Source organism: Polyergus mexicanus, unplaced genomic scaffold (assembly GCF_030449975.1).
Source record: "Polyergus mexicanus isolate NDT 795.1 unplaced genomic scaffold, iyPolMexi1.0 SCAF_4, whole genome shotgun sequence".
NCBI classification, from domain to species: domain Eukaryota; kingdom Metazoa; phylum Arthropoda; class Insecta; order Hymenoptera; family Formicidae; genus Polyergus; species Polyergus mexicanus.
The window spans coordinates 10,694,610-10,708,801 of record NW_027223324.1 but is presented as its reverse complement, the minus strand read 5'-3'; the positions used below and the strand labels follow the sequence as shown (position 1 = coordinate 10,708,801).

The 14,192-nt window shown below is 36.3% G+C and overlaps 1 protein-coding gene across 9 annotated transcripts in view; it reads left to right on the top strand.

Annotated features, from left to right (window-relative positions):
- The window catches only part of LOC138932617 (cell adhesion molecule Dscam2), a 194,085-nt gene that overhangs the window by 45,874 nt on the left and 134,019 nt on the right, over positions 1-14,192 (top strand). For 5 of the 9 annotated variants that reach the window (XM_070294632.1, XM_070294629.1, XM_070294631.1 and 2 more), the window contains exon 1: positions 5,545-5,913. The exons of 1 other annotated variant lie outside the window; for it this stretch is intronic. The gene's annotated coding sequence lies outside the window, so the exon portion shown is untranslated. Of the gene's footprint in view, positions 1-5,544; positions 5,914-14,192 lie in introns of those variants that run through there. 3 more of the 9 variants (XM_070294633.1, XM_070294635.1, XM_070294634.1) reach the window with 1 other exon arrangement.

The window sequence follows — 14,192 nt, the reverse complement described above, 5'->3', positions numbered from 1 at the left end:
AGTGTTTATTGTTATAAAAATTTGTAAAACAAGTCGTATCTATTTCTTTCTCTTTCTCTCTCGTAATTCGGGCGAAAGATATTGCGCACGACAACCTTATGCTCTAAAGACACTGGCCTTTTTATCTGCGTTCCCGCCATCCTTATCTTCAGGTCCTCGCTTTTCCTTTTATTCCTTTTACGTTATACTCTATCTCGTCCACCTACCCCTTACCACTCTGCCGTCGACGGTTTGTAGGTGTCTTCGTTGCGGATAACCGTCGGAGTCGCTTCTTTTGCTCTTCTCTTCGTCGCGCGACGCCGTTTTCTTTGTCGAATTTCTAGCTTCTTCTCTCTTCCTCTCTCACTTCATCTCTCGTGTTTTTTTTTCGTTCTTTCCGCATTCGGTCTGCTTCAGACAATCGGGCGCGGTTGTTCCGAGGGGAAGTGGGTAACGATCGGCTGAATTCCGCGATAATTGCTGGAGTCTTCGCTTCCACTTCGCAGACACAGATAGACGACACGATTCCGCGACTGAACGGATGCATTTTAATTACACGGTCCTTGGAGATCCGTCTGTGCTGACTCGATTCACGGATTTTCCCCATGTTTATTGTTTTCGCACCGATATCCTCGTCGTTGTCGCCGCAAATTTCCACCACCGCTCACCCAAGTATCTCATTTTTCCCGGCAATTTCTATAAAGAAAAGGCGCAATCTCAAGCGCGATCCACCTGTGTTTTATTCTCGCTGTGTGTTTGACGTATCGAGATTGCACAGCTTTATTTGTTACATGCAGAGGGGACATAATGTTAAAATTGCTCGTGCTTGGACGGATTAATGAATGTACCGTGAATGCGAATTATTTCGCTTTGAAAGTTTCGATCCTAATTAATATTACTCTGACTAAATTTGGCACCAATCGTATTTTACTTTCCGCTATTGGTTCATTCTACATATACATAAAGCCGTGCAAAGTGCAATCAAAACCTGTAAAATCAATATTTTTGAAATGGTACCAGCGTTTCTCTACCTATACTTCCCAAAGAGACGAAGAACAAAAAATGATGAAAACAAAAAGATTTCAATTTAATTGTATTATTGACATTTAATTATATTTTTTATTAACGTTGTACAAATAGATTTTTATCATATTGATGTTCGCGGAAGAAATAAATTTTAGTAAAAAGAGCTATATTATATATATACAGGGTGACCCATTTTAACTTAGGCAGCCAAATAACTCGAAAAATAAGCACACTACGAAAAAATGTTTAGAATCAAAATTTTGTCATTTCGAGGGGGACGTACAATGACGTTAAAATGAGCCCCCCCACCCCTTCCCCTGGGCGGTGAGGGGGGGCAAGTTTGAAATCTTAAATGGGAACCCCTATTTTTTATTGCATATTCGGAATCTTTGGCTAAAAACACATACAATTTGTCTGAAACATTTTTCTCGATTCATGATAGATGGCGCTGTAATCGACGAAATTCAATTTCTTCGATTTCTCTTACTGAGAACCCATGCTTACGATTCTGCAATAAATTAACAATAAAAATACCACGTTTTCATTGTTAATACTCGAAATTAGTCTTAAAACAAACTTCTCATTATTTTTTATTACTCATTAATTACTTCTCAAGAAACTGCTTTTAGCGTAACCCAGGAACAACGTCGTGGACGTAGCAGTTTTCTTTCCTTCGCCTTTCGCGATGAAGTGGATTATTACGAGATCTCCTTTCAATGTTTATAATTTGTTGATCAGTAGGATGGCGGCGATTTGGGAATCGCTCCGCATAAGTACGGGCAGTAAGTCTGTAATTTCTACCACATTCGCCAAAGGTTATAAGAATATCGACTACTTCTGTAGGCGTATAATTTGCCATTTTACCAGAATTTTATCAGAGTACAAATGTTAAAAAAATACATAAACACTTGTGACTTTGGCACTAAATGGACAAAATTTTGGAGGGATACTTAGAGGAACTCCATCAGATGGAAAGTCCAAAATGTCTCGGTACTTTGCACCATTCAAGTTGCCTAAAGGGCAGGTTACGCTAAAAGCAGTTTCTTGAGAAGTAATTAATGAGTAATAAAAAATAATGAGAAGTTTGTTTTAAGACTAATTTCGAGTATTAACAATGAAAACGTGGTATTTTTATTGTTAATTTATTGCAGAATCGTAAGCATGGGTTCTCAGTAAGAGAAATCGAAGAAATTGAATTTCGTCGATTACAGCGCCATCTATCATGAATCGAGAAAAATGTTTCAGACAAATTGTATGTGTTTTTAGCCAAAGATTCCGAATATGCAATAAAAAATAGGGGTTCCCATTTAAGATTTCAAACTTGCCCCCCCTCACCGCCCAGGGAAGGGGTGGGGGGCTCATTTTAACGTCATTGTACGTCCCCCTCGAAATGACAAAATTTTGATTCTAAACATTTTTTCGTAGTGTGCTTATTTTTCGAGTTATTTGGCTGCCTAAGTTAAAATGGGTCACCCTGTATATATATATATATATATATATATATAATTTTGTGTTTAAAGCCAAAACAGCAACAAAAAAAGGGGGATGTACTTTATATTAGTTATATTATTAATGTATCATATATTTATATTAATCAGATTCTCTTAAACTTAGTTTTGGTCAAACATATATTCATGGTAAATTGGTAGTTTAATCGCTCTCAAAATGATCAAACTTGCTTCATTCGAAAACATTGATAGTTACCGGTAGGGTCACTCATGCCGGACAGGTCGAAGGGGAGGAGTCAAACTAAGAGAGATACCATAGTTATTATATATTTATTATATTAATATTTTTGAATAAAATGGAAGCAAAAGAGACAATAATCGAGAGAATAGAGAAAAAAGGGCTCCAAAATATTTTTATATATATATATAAACATAAAGAGAGCGTGGGGTAGAAATGGATCGGACGTTTCAAATATAAATAAAAGTATGATGTTCGCGTTTCCGCAATTATCGTACACGCTGTTGAAGTTTTTAATATATTCTCAGTTGTGCATTAATTGCATTTCGTATTAACGCGAGCACGGAGACTCTCTTCTCACTCGAGGAGAATTGAATGGAAATTCTAGGCACGTGTCATCGCGCCGGTCAAATCCCATGGTAATTCGAAATAACCGTTCTGAACACAGAGTTTTGGCACGTGGAATTTAGCAACTCGCTTTATATATGTGTATATATATACATGTGGAAAGAGTTTAATGCGAGGACACGTCCCATAGACTTTAAAAGATCGTTATATGAGCATTTCGTGATACGACACGATCGTATTGGATCTGTGTACGTTTTATCTCCGCGCGTCGATGATAATATGAAATATTTTTACAATCGCGCGAAAACAAGAGAACGCGAATACGACGCGTGCAAACACATGACAAAAGGGTTTCGCGAGCTCGTTAAATTACGATCGGAATAAAGCGCGGTTGGCTTTGTCACCTCGTCACGTTGCGGAAGCATAATCGAAATTGACATAGTTGCGATTGCGCGTTTGAATAATCTTGCGACCGGGAAGGTCGTCGATCGCGCAACGCAACTCAACGCTTCTTCGTTTCTCTCCCCCGCCGGCGTTACCGGGTAATTATTGTAGGTCGGCAGTGCCCGGTTAATTACAGGGCGACACACCTACGTTCACGCGCATGCGACCGAGTCCGTCCTGATACGTATGAAAATGAAATCGCTCGATCGGATTTCCCGGCCATGATGAGGATGTCCCGATTCATCGGAGGCAGCCTTTAACATTTGCGAGCCATCCGAGAAAAAAATTGCATCCTCTTTTCTTAGATTAAAAATTAGAAACTACTAAACTAGAAATATTGCTACTTTTTAATAAGGTTTTTAGGATTTACAGATATGCGCTTCTTTATTTTTTTTGTCTTAAACTTTGAGAATATAAAAATGTTACTAACGAATATATTATACAAGCCGTTTGATACGTTTAACCGATAATATCTTATTATCAAGTCCGTTCAAAATAAAAGTTCTACCCCCTATCGTTTCACGTTTTACACCTCGATAATGTACTAACGCCATATCTTCCACGTTGCATATTTTAATTAGGTTTTAAGATGGTCTGGCTTACGCGTGCGAGAGTCTTGAATATTCCATACTGTTGGGTCATCGGCTCGCGCAATATGGCCTCCATTGCCTGATAATTATTAGGGAGGGTTTCAACCCTCGACGCCCCTTTGTAGGTGCGAGGCGCTCGTTCGGACGAAATACGGCCGTAAAGGGGCTACTCTTGTTAAGAGGGGGGGTTTGCAAGGGTGAAATTTCTCGCGTGTTCGACCCCTGCAGTTACCTCGGGTATAATCGTGAATTTAAGGTTGTTACAAATCAACTTTTGCGTATAAGAATTTCTCTCATTAACATATCATATTTTTTTATAACAAATATATATTCTTTCTCATTAACATGGTATTAATTTGGAACATAATTCGTAATGGGCATTTATATATATGTTATCCGTAAATCTTTGAATGTTTAACGACAAAATTATAAATTAATAATCTATTAATTATATATTTCATATATATATATATATAACATTACGATTTTACAGTGTTATGATTGCGCGAAGAATTCTCATCTTCCTCAATTTACGGTTAGAACTCGGTAAGACACGCACGTCAAATATCTCGGCGGAAATTAAATTTTTACTCTATGAAAAACTCGACGGAATTTTTTTTTCTCCACCGATTCTGCAATATTCGTACAATTGTGCGGTGTAATTACTTGGCGCAGCATTTGCTCACTTGGAGGGTCGGCGTGTTCGCTTTGGACAATTATAAACAGGTCATAATAAATGCTGAGTATTCCGGCGAATAATAGTTGGCGATGTACAGGGGAAAAAAAAAAAAAAAAGATAATAATTACAATTCATTTCGCAGTGCAAGGAATTGCGAAATTTGAAAATTTCAAAAATTTACACCAATCTTTACGAAGGACTGTCGAGTTTTGCAAACTATCACGTAGCAGGGAAAAGTATAATAATTGTCAGATCTCTTCTCTTTAATTCGGTCGTCTCAAATTCTTTCTGAATCTAAATTAGTTTGCTAATTAAGGCAAAATAGAATCGTCAAAAGGTAGACGATTAAATGAAGCAGATATAGAAGAAGCTTAAAATCATTTATGCGAAATAATTATAGAATTTAACGTTCTCCTCATTTAACATAATTAATGAAATTACGTCTAATAAACGGAAGAGGCTATACTCTACTATTATTATGAACGCGCAGTTCTATATATTATTCGAACAAATAAGTGAGATTCCGTGGATGATGGCGTGAATTCGGCACGAAACAGGGAGTGTGGTGTGCTAGAGCGGCAGAGGTTGACCGAGGAGAGGATAGCCGCGGTGGATGAGGACGAGGCGGTTGATGGGGCGGCTGGGGGTGGCTGCAGCTCTCTCGTGAGGCAAGCAGGGAAAAGGGGATTGGGGGAGGAGCAGGGGCGGGGGGTGTGGGGAGGGGGAGGGAGGACGGAATTTCGCGCGTGCTCGGCTTCATCCCCCTCGGTCGCCGTCACCGCCACCGCTGGATGCTGAGGGTAGCTGGACCGCGCGCGTGAGGTGTCAGTTCTGCGCGCGATCTCCTCCCCGAAGGTGTCAACCTGCTCGCGATCTGCTCCAACGGTGTTCACCAAAAGTTTTATCACGCACGATCGGACGCACGCGTGCACTTTTGTTTCTCCACGCTTCCACTCCTTTCGCCCTCTTCTCGCGCGTTTGACCTTTCTTCTCCGCGGGTTCGACGATCTTGTGAAACGAACTGCTCAGTGAAAAGTTCGAAGGCGCATTCCTTCTCCTAGATCCGAACGGGGAGAGTCGTAAACTATTTCGAGTCTGGCACGTGACACTTTTCAGCTGGCGACGACTATCATGCTGGCCGGGATCTTCGAGGACAACAATGTATGTGAGAAATCGCTCGCGGTAGGAATTTCGATTGCATGCGTATTGCCATATTCCTCTTTACCAAGTGTGCTTGCACGGCTTTAAAGAGGGAAATAAATGTCAGTGATCGTGTCTATTAAAAAGAGACAGGCAACATTGTCGGGATATTATAAACGCGATATTAATATTAATATTCAAAATCGTCATTTTTTTTTATTCCGTTTTTTCATCGGCTGCGCAGTCCATTTTTTCCTAGTATCACACTTTTGTAAAAATAATTATATTTGGTCTTTATTCCCTTCTCTATCTTCCATAAAGATCTTTGCACTCGCGATGCCAATAATCATGATAGCAAGTATTACGGACATATCGATATGCCTATATACGTTTTATTCTGTAATTCTGATTTTGTACCGTCATTATTCCATACGTTAGTTTTGTTATTTCCTTCTTCTTCCAATTTTATTTAATACTGTAAATGGAGGCATGAAATTTTTTCCGCGTGTTCACTATATTTTCCGAATATATTGTAGATTAAAGTATTTTATTAGCTTACATATACTTTTATGTTCACCTCGTGGTATTTATCCTTTAACGATGTCTATTCGCGTTTTCTTAAATAAATAAAAGTCTCGTCAATTTATCATGATATTTATATTCTCTTAATTACTGATATATTAACCTAACTATATAATTTAAGTTACATACGAATTACATTTTTGTTCCATAATAATAAGTTCTAAAATTAAGAGAAAATGCAGGTGAGAGAGAGAAAAATTAAAGATTATTTTATTTTCTAGTTTAGTGTTGAATCCAACTATGATATCATATATGCAGTCGCCGTATTATATATTTAAATAAGATTCATATTACATCATCCGCGGAAATGTGAATATAAGGCTTTAAATAAGTGCAAATCTCTTAATAACACTTGCACATCAGACGTCATCATATCTTCCGTGCGAACGTTCCGTGTTCATAGTTCTGACCCAACGTCTCCCTTTCTCGTTATCATGTTGATTAATCAACCGTATCTCACCGGCAAAGAGATGAAGCGTGCAGTCTCGCGCTTTGAAAAAACCGACTGTAGATCTCGTCGCGCTCTGATACGCGAATTAAACGCTTGCACTTTGCGCGCCGCGCATTAATAACGTCATGCGGACGAATATCGTTAGCGTATTGTCGCTCCCTGCGTAAGAGAATTATCGTAGATAGATATGGCGGGTCGTGTATCATCGAGGCTGGTTTCTCAGGTGGCGATAATTCATCAGACTCGAGTAACTCGACCACTCTCCGCGAATGATTAATTAATGTCAGAGGCAGCGTTCGCTATCGCTCCCAATTTTCTCTTCCTTCTATCAACTCTGTCTCGCGCGATGGTTATTCGATAATTTTTATTATTCCGTCTGGCTCTATTCACGATTTATGTCGTATATATATCGATCATATAGTTCGAATGAGAGAAAAATAATTATCTTTAAGATTTTTCCCCTTATAGTGTATGTGGTAAATCGAAAAAGAAAAAATAAATGAATTTGTGTTTTAGTAAATTGTGCAAAAATTATTCACACGGTTCATATGTCAGTTTATGAATTTAAAAGATTTTTATATCGATTTTTTAATTTATTATAGGCATCGCATATATTGTATATTTCACGTTTGGATTTGTATTTTCGGATCGCATGCTCAAATTTCCGTATACTTTTACGACCGCTGTCAATGTTTTTGGCACCTCGCCGGTGATTTACCGTCAAAAGAGCGTATCTTGCGGAATCACCCTGGGATTTACGCTCGGTGAGATCTTTGTTGGCCCTCTGTTCTTGTCCCAAATGTTTGGATAAAACATGCACATGCGAAAATAGACTCTTGCGAATCTGCAGTCTGTTTGACGCGTCAAAAACTGGAGCAAATTCAATAACCCAGTTTAAATATCTCATCTGAGTCTAAGGATTCATTACTGCAATGATTATTTACCCGAACAGAAATATATTGATAGCGCATGCTTGATATTATACATTATTACGATATTATAATCAAGAGAAATAGAGAGAGAGAGAGAGAGAGAGAGAGAGAGAGAGAGAGAGAGAGAGAGAGAGTTAATATATATAGTATAAACATTTATATTAATTCTATTATAACAATTCAAAAAGCAGTTGCTGGCCGAATGAATCATATTGTTCGCGAAAACGTCCGTTGATGCATCTCGTCTTCGATAGTCCGCTTATTCCATTTTTACCTCTATTTTTAAAATGTATTTTGCTTTTCAATTTAAATAGAAGTGTATCAGAAATTGTATAGTTCGTGTCGTCATATTAGTTGAGTTTTGATAGGAAAATTCGTAATATTCCAATAACAAAATTTCACTCTCATGCAATTATACTATCATTCTTGAAGTTTAATTCGCTACAACTTCGCAATTCTCTAAGCGTATGTATGTTAAATGGTTTCATTATTTAATATAAGATGTTGGGCTTTTAGTTTCACGACCAATTGAAATAAAAATAAAAGTCATAGTTTCATTAAGTGATATGGTACTGTTGTAGAAACTATACGCCGCCATATTAATTTCAGTTTGCACAACAATGAACTCGAGCTAAAGTCGAAGTGAAATCGCTCTCTATTTTTTCCATTTTCTTTTTCGTCCCGGTAAAAGCAGATCAAATACTAAAAACATCATGCAAAATATCAAGCTACTTGTTGTTTAATTCTTTTTTACCAAAATAATTAATTTTTTTAACAAAATTGTGTTTTTTTTTTTTTTAGATATAAACGTCGATTTTCTACATTATGGAATATAACGAGGAGAATTTTAATTTAATTCTTGTTTAATCGTTATTCATGCTATCTGACAATAGTGATTGGAGCTTTCAGAAATTTTTCTCGAAAATATCACATGTTGACGAAAATACATGTCAGTTGCACATTTCGCACCTGTCACTGAAATACGCGTAATTTACCGAATTTTTCGCTTGACAGTTTCACTGTAACGTTACAGTGTAACGACACGCGTCGATTCCCGTTCGTAAAACCCGTAAAGTATTCTTTGTTTATCGCTGTTATCGAGATATATAGCTTTACGCAGGCGTTCCAAGTATTTTTTCATTAAACGCGAATTCGATCCGAAAAGAGGACGCGCGAATGATTCGCACGAACGCGGAAATAACATTTTACGGCCCGTGTGATGCGCAAGGAAATCGAATTTCGGGCGCTCGAAAGGGATTCCGTCGGTTGTTTTTAGCGGTGAAAAAATTAGAGGCCGCGATGGCGGCCGCTGCGTTAATTGCTTTAACTGCTTCAGCATTTCCCGCGATTGACGGTCTCGTGATTCACGCTTATTATACCTGGTCTGCGCTTCTACGCGATACCAGAAATATCGCGAGCGTCGGCTTTTTATTTCTTTTAATTCTCGTCTCAATTATTATCCGCAGGAAATTGATTAAATCGAATAAAAAATTAAAATTTTATTGTTTGTGTAAATGAAAGTATCGAACGAAAAGATTTAATTAATTTAGATGAATAAGAACGAAATGAAGCTCTTTGAAAAAATAAATTTTATTAAAAATGATTCGACGCTTTACATAAATCTTATCCAGATAAATTCTTTTAAGATCGATCGACAGATATACGTTGCGCATTGAAACTTGGCGATCTCGTCTCTATTCACGACGTAGAAATCAGTTTCATTTAACACGGCGAACGTCAGAGAATTTCACGGCGCATTTTATTTGAGAACTTTATCGGACGGATTGACCGAATTCTCCTTTTCGTTGCGAAAGGGAAAAATTTCTTAAGCAGCTCTTCTCCCGGGAAATGAAGATCCGTAACGCGACTTCGACGTATCGATTTCAATTTCGAATACGCGCAAACTCATCCTCCATCCTATCGACGATTCGCGATCATCCCGATAAAAACGCTTCCGTTCGCGCCAAAATATTCCCTTCGATGCGAAAGATCTTAATCAGAGACATATAAAAGTACGTAGCCAATGTTGAACATGGCCTTTCTCTTTCATCTCGTCCCGATCAAATCCATAATAGTCACGAGAATTCAACAAGGATGATAAATTAATCGCGAAAGATATCGAATGGAAGGATCGCGAAAAATTGATTAACCTTTCAGCATTTCACGGATGTCGGTGACTCATAAAACTTCTTAACCAGCCACTCGAAGAAAGAATTTTCTCGTGGCTCTTTTTCACTGTCCCCCTATCTTGTAAGAAGTGACGAAACTCCCTCTTTCTCTCTTTCTCTCTCCATCTCTCTTTTTTCCGCTCGTTTCCGTTTCCCCTTGTTTCGCTAGATTCATCCGCATCCGCTTCCGTTAAATCTTACTGCGAAAAGTTTCTATGGATCTCTCTCTCTCTCTCTCTTCTCTCTCTCTCTCTCTTTCAAAAACGACAATATGAATAATACGAGAAATTATTTTGAAATCTAAATGCAGATCATTGAATATTGCACCGTGATTGTCAAATAAAACGGATAGTTAAATGAAAATAAAATGGAAATTAATGTGTGTGCAATATTTTATATATTTAAATAACTTAACTATATTTTTAAGGATGTATCTGTATACATATATCTATCTTTTAGTAATACAAAAATTATTTATTTACATTAAAAAATATATAAATCATATATTTTTAAAGAGCTAAGTTATTTAAAGATTTGACATTTTACACGAAGGGGTGAATTAGAAAGAGTTTGTAGAAAGCTCGAACTTCTTTCTTTAATTCGTTCTCTAAAAATACTGCACGTGCATGTAATTACCGGCAAATTAACGAAAAAAGTATTTGCTATAGAATACCTATTAATATCTGACGAAAATGATCTGTCGCACAGATTAAAAGAGAAGCGCGCGCGCGAACGAACGAGAGATTCGCCGAGAATAGACTAGACTGTGCGGATCAATGTTATATCCTCGTGGTGAGACAGACAAAGGAAGAAGGAAAGAGAGAGAATCTTTTAAAAAGAGAGCATGGATATGTCAAACGCATAGTTTATTAGAATATAGGTCGTACGTGGAATTTTACGGGACGCGCGTTTTGTTGCTTGCACGGACCGAGCCCGGGGTGAATTCCATGTATATATTACGTAACTAGCGTGTTTGAATTGGGGGCTGTGTAAAAAGGAGAACGCGTATGTCGCATTTTTCATACGCGCCGCGTGTAACATCGCTCGTTCATGCCGGAAGTATTTATATCATGAAAGCGGGTTTACATCATTTCGCGAGCTAATTTCCGGATTTGACAAAAAGCGTTTATATTGAGCGAACTGATAAAGTCTCTTTTCACAGGCGAGGATTAATTGGGATTAATTTCGAATCGATACTTGCTTAACAAAAATGCTCTGGCTCAACTGGATACTGGAGTTATAAAAGATTGATAAAATAAAGAAGTTTTAATAAGTAAAGCTTCAACGTTCAGTGATAATATTTAGAATGCCCTAAAGTCTTCAACTTTTAATTTTCATAATGTATTCTCCAATGAATTTGCGGTTGATTTTACTTTGTAAGAATTTTTGAAGAAGACTGTTATCGCGATAGCCATTTATATTTCCGTATTAAAACTCGAACTCTAAGGAGAAATAAAATAAGTTTGAATCTCTAATTTAACTTTTGACGCTCAATTATAATAAATCGTTAAATTTAAAATGTTGCAAAAAATATTTAAGTCAAAATATTGTTAATTAATAAAAATGTATGTTGAGTTCAAACTCATCAACAAGAGTTTACAGGTGAAAAGGATTGGAATGAGCGTACGCAGTGAAAAATTTCAAAGTCAATTTTATTCAGTCTATCGATCAATTATTATCGACGCGTAAGCTGAAAATTTATTACGAGAAAATATATTTTTGCTACATTTCTGCGAAATTAGTCGACAAAATCAGTCACGTAATAACGATTGTCTCTCCAGGGATTTATGTTTACATAATTCTAGGATTACGTGGTATTCGCTTTACATTAAATTACATACAGGCACGCGATTCTAAGGATTTAATTCGCTTTTAATACATGCCCATTCTTCAAAAAGAGAACAAAACTCTCTCGATAGAAAACACTCATCTCATGCCGCATTTAACCCTTTTTTCCATCACGCATCGACATTATATTATAACTTTTTTTCTTTTATTTGTATGCGAAACTGTAATCCAGAGATTATTTAATTTTCTTTATCCCAATCCCATGAAATTATGCTTTAAGTCAGTTAATATCATCGAAGGACATCCAAAAAAAAAATTTTGCATGAAATAATAATATTTATAGCTATATATGTAGAAATAAATGGCGAAAAAGATTTAAAATATATAAAGATGGATAATAATATTAAAAATAATAAAAGATAGAAATATTTAAATTATTTCTTTTAATGATTTAAAAAAAATCGATGCCAAACAAAGGGAGTTAATCCCGGCCAAGTGCGAGCGGAGGATTGCGTAGGGTCATGCGGTCAGATGTTCAATGCGCACGTTACCAGCACCGGTACATTAAATCGATCGGTCATATATCCGACTCTATATAATTCAGCACGTTTATAACGTAATCCTTTAATTCATGCCGATATAAATTAGAATAATCCCCAGCAGCTAAATCGGAGTAGATCTTTATGTCTCGGGAATACGGATTCATACACGATGCGCGCGCGCGCGCGTGCACGACTCGCGTTCTTTCGATATGTGATTTATCGTTCAACGAAGGAGACGGCGATAATTCTTTAGTGCTACGACAGCGCGATTCGTGCATACGAATTCGACGTGAACTCATCGTGCTATAAGCTTCCGGTGATAATTCACATTCGCTTGTCGCGCGCGTGGATATGCATTGGTATTTAAAATTTGTTAAAATATCTAGCTTCTGTCTCTCTTTCACCTTGTTACGTAACTGTTACAAGAACTTAAAGCTGAATTGCGCGCGTTAATGCGGATTATTTAAAGCCAGCTTAGTGATACTTTATTGGATTATATTGCTACGTATGATGTTTCTATTTATAATTGATGCAGACAAGATGAAAATATTTTTTTAATTAGAGCTAATTAGTATTGGGTTTCCTCTCGAATATTCTATATTTTATCATGGAATATTTATTATTTCTTTTTCTCTCTCTCTCTCTCTCTCTCTCTCTCTCTCGCTCTGATTTAAATAAAGATATAAATTATATAGAGAAAAGAGAGAGAAAGATGTTATCTAAGGATTGACATGTAGCAATATATCTGTGGATCTCTGTAGAAACATGTATTAAAAATAAATCAGGAAAGAGAAATATATTTTCACTCAAACTTTTCTTCTGGGAATCACACTCTAACAAAGTTTCTTTACTTTTGGAAAACTCAAGAGACCTAATTACGACTTAAATATCTTCTACCCGAACATTCTTATCGTTTTCGTATATTTATGTCTTCGAGTTTCGGTCATGAATAACAACGAGATTCTTTTCAAATCTATTTTATATATATATATATATATATATAGGATAAAATTAAAAAAAATCTTTTTTCATTAACAATAAGATATATTAGAGTTATGGTAGGAACGAATAATCATCAAAATATATACTATAATTATTTGTATTAGGGTTGCACGAGACCCAAGACAAGACAATATCCGCAAAAATATTGTATTGATCTTGAAAATTTTAATCTTGTCTTGAAAGGATTTTTGTGTTAAAGATCTTGTCTTGTCTTGTCTTGCCTTGATTTTTATTAACAGTTTTTATTTAATACTAAATTATTTGTCAGCTTGATAAAAAATAGAAAATAGTAAGTGTATCTGATTTCTTCTGTTATCCGAAGCGACGAGCACAATTTTCGTTTGTTCTTTACCGCGTATGCTCACGTCTCGATTGTGCAGACGCAGTCTAAAAAACGAAAACCAAGTTCTTCCGCTGAACATGCAAACATTTCCGAAAGTGATAATGAAAGTTCGGAAGTAAGTGCAGTTAAACAATGCACATAGAAAACTTATTTTAAGTATGAAACAAGAAATAATGAAAAAATCGGCGTATGTTTATTATATGTCAAAAAGAAAATGTGACTAAAGAAATAAAAATGAAGAACAGTAACACTACTGGATTAAAAAAAAAACATTTGGAGAAAGATCATAAAAAAGTATATGAAGATTTATTTGTATTAAAAGCAATGAAAAATAAAATATTGTCAGAAAAACAAGAAACGAGATAGATTTAAACGTGAGTAAATGAAATTAAACTTTATAAATAAATTAAGTAATATAAAGTAATTAATTTGCGCTATTTTTATGTCACATTAAAGTGTGTAATAATAATGATGCGCAGGCTCTTTAAGCTT